The sequence below is a fragment of the Cupressus sempervirens genome, chromosome 10, assembly GCF_028749045.1.
Source record: "Cupressus sempervirens isolate cs-2001-9-10 chromosome 10, ASM2874904v1, whole genome shotgun sequence".
NCBI classification, from domain to species: domain Eukaryota; kingdom Viridiplantae; phylum Streptophyta; class Pinopsida; order Cupressales; family Cupressaceae; genus Cupressus; species Cupressus sempervirens.
In genome coordinates this window covers 299,555,912-299,562,077 of record NC_143127.1, presented here as the reverse complement: position 1 = coordinate 299,562,077, position 6,166 = coordinate 299,555,912, and the positions used below count along the sequence as shown (strand labels likewise).

The window sequence follows — 6,166 nt, the reverse complement described above, 5'->3', positions numbered from 1 at the left end:
TTTGTTTTAAGTAGGGTAGAAACCCTAGGTGAGTGGCTCAGCATAGGTATTGGGGTGCAGAAATGGTGGCCAAGGAATCCTATATTTGGAGACCAAATCCTTATGCAAGATGGATTAATTGTGACTTAGTTAACAAGTGATAACTTAATAATAAATAACTTATGGGATAGGTTTTGGGACTTCACATGCTAAACAAGATAATTTTGGTAGTATTATTCGATTACTCAGCGAAGGGACATCCTGTGTAACTTATAGGTCTCTAACCCTAGAGGTTGATCCTAGTATTACTTGGTCATGCCTATCCTCATTGGAGTACTAAGGGAAAAGGTGTTCTATGCAATAGGATGGACTTAAGCCTGGGAGATTTATCCCAACACCTTAGGAAGGTGCAATGACACTCACCTAGATGAGGTTACAACCCCTTTACTCACACCTTTTCTTGGTGGTCCTTTGTGATCTTTGGAATTTACTCTTGTGTCATTTTGTTTCTTTCTTGGGGAAATTGAACCATATTATCTTAGGCCTTATTGGATCATGTTTTGTCTCCTAGCTTGGAGAGTGGTTCCTTAGAGTCCACACGGTTGGGTGGAAAAACTAGAGGCTTATTCATTACTTGCAAATGGAGTTCTTATATGAAGATTCTTTGAGGATTCCTATTAGGATAATTGAAGATGTTCATGCTATATTTTATTTGATGTAAATTGTAATGATCTATATTGTAATGGATATTGTTCATGTATTTCAAGGAAATAAATGTAAGGGGAATGTGTAGATAGGAAAGAAGAATGTATGCTAAGATTTATGTTTTGGAAGGGATGGGATTAGTATTATCTCTCTTTATAATCTCCATAATGATAAACTTAATGTGATATCTTTTGAAGGAATTGGAAAATGTTTTGTTTCATAAACTTAATGAGATTTAAGAGTGCTTTTACAGATTCGTGCTTTTTCTTATATGTTTATCATTTTATGAGATTAATGAATTATTAAAGAATACATATTTTTATGATATATCATATTAAGAGTGTGTTGGGACTCAAAATTGAAGCGCTGATTGAGTACCATTCTGAAAATTTAGCCCCTATAAGAGCTTTTCATGCATAGGTATCTAGCTATCATTTTGAGTCCTATGATGTGTTTCATGTGTTCAAAATATTTCACTTAGTATACATATTCATCCTATGATGATAATTTTTCATTCTAAACCATTCCATGAAGTTTCATCTTGAGCATTGTCCAAATCTGTATTTTTGTGTAAGTCTCAAACAGCAACAGGTAGCCTAGTTTGCAAGTAAATATCTTGCACCCAATAAAGTTTCATGACTCGCCACTTTGGGAGTGTTTATTATGAATATCAAAGAACCTTGTTTCATATTTCAAGTCATTTCCATATATTTTGACTAAGTTTTGAATCCCTCAAAGTTGGTTGTTTACTGTTGTCATGTTGATGCATATTACTCAAAATTTTGGGAAGCCTTGCTTGACCAATTATAATTGTGACCCAGTTGACCAAAATGTAAAGTTTCTTTTTTACTTATATTCTAGGGGTTAGAGACATGTTATTTTCTATATTTGAGCTTAGGAAAAATCTATTTGACTAGTTTTCAAAAGTGATTCCAGATGTAATTTCTAGAGTTTTGTTGGTGACTAAAACTGTAGATTGATCAGAAGGCATGTTCGGGATGTTATAACTTTGAATCCATGATAGTTTGAGCCAAATTTATTGTACCAATATTTTCTACACTAAACATACTTAAATTGTACCATTTTTTAAGTCTTGACAAATTCATATGCACAATTTCCTAGGTCCCTTTCATTTGTGAAAATTATTGTTCTACTAGTGTTCCTAGTTCTGCAATTCCAAGTACCCAACTTTGAACACCTACCAAACATGCATAGTTATTGGCCATGAGCCCAAATCATAGACTTATACTCCCCATGTGACATCAAACCAATACCCCATATTTCATGCCCCCAAGTGTCCGTTTAACTTGTTTTCAAAGCCAAATCCAAATGCAATTTATTGTTTCTAACCTGGTTGTTTGTAGGATAGTTTGAAGTGAGCAACTTTGACAGTCAGTATCTTTTGATCCCTAAGTCATCATGATACAAAATCTAACAAGGTAAAATAATTTGAACCAAAGAATAGGTATGTCAAATCTTAGGCCCTTATTGTTTGATTCAGTCAATTTTTAAGACTAATTCCAGAGCCTCCTAACACTAAATGGAAAATTCTCAAAAAGTGGTAAAAATGAGTTATAAATGATTAATCAATGATCGAATATCATTCTTAATTAGTATAAGGAAAGGAAAATATTAATTTGACATGTCAGTCATTTGAAAATGAAATTTTTTCTAGCCGAGACTAATAGAATCAACAAAAATTGAAGATTTTTAAATAGAAATTATAATGATTATAATCATTAAAATGTTTCACTATGTGTTTATCATCATTCGAGATCAAATGAGTGTATGACTCTATACATAATGTGAACAATTAAGGATGGATTTCATGTTCTTCAAAGAGAGTAGATCACATCATTTTTTGGATATGACTTTCGAGGGAGAGACATTGTGTATGTATCTTGAAAGGGTGTATGTTATGTGATTCTATGGATGAACATAGCCATATTCTCAAAATTATTAGGGATTTATGATACCCTATAGAAATCTAAGGTGATTTCAAAACTAGAGGTTTGCAAGGCCTAGTGTACAAGGAGTCAAGCATCCACATTTCCTAAGAGGTTGCATGTATTATTTTTTCCATAATTGGTATGTAAATAGACAATAAGTAAGGAAGGATCAAGTTGGAGGATTAAAAAAAGACATTCATAAGTGACATAGGCATTGATGTCACTTCAAAACACATGAAATTCATAGGCAACTCTTATTGGTGGAGATTCTTAACTTTTCCCACATAGAGATTAGTAAGAGCACAAACCAAAATGACTATTGTGGAGTCCTCTATAGATGCATTATATATTTTTTTCAAACTTGTATAATGTTGAGGGGTAGATCAAATATAACATGGTAGATGCTGCCACAGTAAAAGACAAGGAGGCATCCAATTTTGACATCACACCCAACTTTAATCATGATTGCGGCCTACAGAAAGGGGACATGATTTGTGTAGCAGAGTGAATGAATGCAGATAAATTTTTATGCTAACCTGAGATAGACTTCAACCTATGCATACTAAATTGATAAATAGAGGTTGAATGGGAAAGTCATAGGTAAGTAGTAAGATGTAAATGAAAGATTCCAAATTTCCTACACAATGCACCTTTTCTTTTTGGATATCTATAGAATATGAAGGAACACATGGAAAACCATAAAAATTAAGGCACCAACCTTGGAAGGGGATACCAGTAATATGTTTTGATCATGGTGAGTGGTGATGTTGAGATATTTGCCTTCCAGGATGATATTAATCAACTTTTGATTTTGGTTATCAATACTTTTTACAGTAACAAGGAGATCTTCCTGGGAAAACTAATCAGAAGGATAAGATTCATTTCAAGAGCATTACTGACAAGTTGAAACTAGACTCTTAGCCAAGACTATTTATTCACACTATTTAAGATGAGGCTATAAATTCATTAATGATTATTGATAGTATCATTAGCATGACCAAGTTAGACCTACTTAATAATCTTGGGACCATTGCAAGGTATGGCACCTAGGAATTTATGGAAGCTCTTGTTGTTGGTGTTAACATTAGTATGATTGGGAAATTTGGTGTCAATTTTTACTCTACATATTTGGTTACTGAGAAGGTTATTGTGACTACAAAAAATAATAATGATGATGAACAGTGCATCTAGGAATCTCAAGTAGGTGGGTCATTTACAGTGACAAAAGATACATCTAATGAATAACTTGGTAGGGGAACAAAGATCACTCTATACCTGAAAGATGATCAATTGGAGTATCTCAAAGAGAGGCATTTAAAGGACCTAATTAAGAAGCATTCATATTTCATCATCTACCTAATTTCTTTATGGACTAAGAAGATTAAGTAGAAGGAAGTTTTAGATGATGAAGAGGAATATTACATATAGAAATGGAGTGGAATAATAAATATTTGGTGAAAGTATGTTTAAAGTGCACCTTTAAATTATTGAATACCAATTTATGGTTGTGATATTTTTAGTCTCCTCTATAAAATTATATTAGAGCTTTATCCCACATCCAACAAGTAGTGTAGTTCTTTTTCCTTTTTATATGAAAGCACACAAGTGTATAATGTCTAAAGCATCCCTGCTTTATGACAAGGCACGCACTTGTGGGGCGCCCACAAAAGGAAAAATTAGTGTGCTTGGAGAAAAAATTTTAACACACACACCAAGAATAGATGACATAGTATATGACATGGACCCAATGACCAATCACGGAGTTCCACATGGCACGCACTTCAAGACCTAGCATAGATTCCAAAGTAGATGAGTTAGCAGAATATGACACATGATAGATCGTCACTATGTTGAGGTCCCTATGTTGAGTTAATGTGGTAGGTTCATGAGGTGTCATGTGACATAGTGACCAATTGACATGTGGTAGGAGAAGTGACATGGCACATAAAATGAGGCAGTGACATGGATTAAGGGTGCCACATATCACAATGTTGCTATGTCATGATGACGTGGTAGGATATTGACTGGCATACTGATGTAGTGATAGGCCACAATGTGGTAGGGGCACTAAGGTCATAGATCTCATAATGGATGCACCAGATTGCACCACATGGCACAAATCAATGGTCATCACTAAGTTGCCATGGTGAGTTGCTCGCCAGTTAAGAATAGCGATATGAAAATCCAATCAAAGATGACCATGTCATAGCGAGCTCGGTTAGAGGTAGCAATATGTAGGTGAATTAGGTGGCACCATGTAGCACCTAGGTGGTGGAGCTATCTAGAAGGTGTTTATGGGGTAGGTTGATAGGGTAGTATGAACCAATGATGATGTGACACATGTCACAAGTTGGTCAAGTCAAGTTTGACCCAAATTCAAAAAGGGTAAAATAAAGATTTCCAAAATTCAATTTTTTTTAAATATTTTTCCTCAATCTACATGTGTATTTCATTTAAACTAGAAAGGGTTATATAATAAAGTTTCAAATTTAGCATAAGATAAATATTTGTAAAATTATATGGGTCTTGAACTAGTTTCTAAACCTGGTTTTCAAATGGTTGCCTTGGGCATTTTTCTTAAGCAAGTATAGGCTTATCATATATCGACAAAAATCTCTTGGGGTCTACTTTCTAGATTTTTTGTTAGCTTCTACAAAGGTATTAGTGGGTAAAAATTATGCTATTTTTTTGAGGTCCTTCTTACTCAACTGCATTCTGATATAGGTAGTTTAGAATCAATTTCTAGGAAAACAGTGAAATGGGTATACACCAAATTTGGAGAGGGTCTTAGCAGTGATATTGTTTTGTCTCCAAATAAGTTTGGTAGAGGTTTTGGAAAATTTTGAAATCAAACCCGATAGTTTATTAGAAAGGGTCTTTTCTCATCATCATTTTGGGAGATATTTTTAGAGTTTGTTGGGCACGATGATGGGATTTGATCCAATTTTTAGTTCTAAAGAGATGAAAGATGTTTTGCAACAGCATTGGAGGGAGATTCAAGTGGACAAGTGTCAATTCCAAATTATTTTTGGGACTCATTCCTCATCTATATCTATCTCTATTCTTTCATTGTATAGGGTTAGTTCCCAAAGTTTTGAGCAAGTTCTCAACTGGGTTTCCACCATTTCTCCAGCATTTGTATGAACAACAATAATAAAGATAGAGTTTAGTTATGATCTATTTAGTATTTTATGAGTCTTTCATGCATCTTGAATCTACTTATTTCAAAGGAATGAATAAAAAGAATAGAAAATTAGCTAGTTTCATTATGATTCTTGTATCCTTGCTTTGTTATTTACAATCTTTTGTGGTTTATGGACAAAGAACATAGATCCAGTTGCATCTCATTTCAATTTGTATGTCTTGATGTGATTTGACTTTAATTCAAATAATCATGACACATTTTGATAGGGTTGTAAGTTTCATGAGAAGGATGTTTGATAAGTGTGAGGTTCAGTTTGAACATTGATGTCTGATTCACAAAGTGATAGGATAGATCACCAATACTTGATGTATGTTGTAATTTGTGGAAT

General features: G+C 33.8%; 1 pseudogene; it reads left to right on the top strand.

Moving 5' to 3' along the window:
- The first annotated feature begins 3,384 nt into the window (after window positions 1-3,384).
- Window positions 3,385-4,061, top strand: LOC149533824 (heat shock protein 81-1 pseudogene; annotated as a pseudogene).
- Window positions 4,062-6,166: the final 2,105 nt, after the last annotated feature.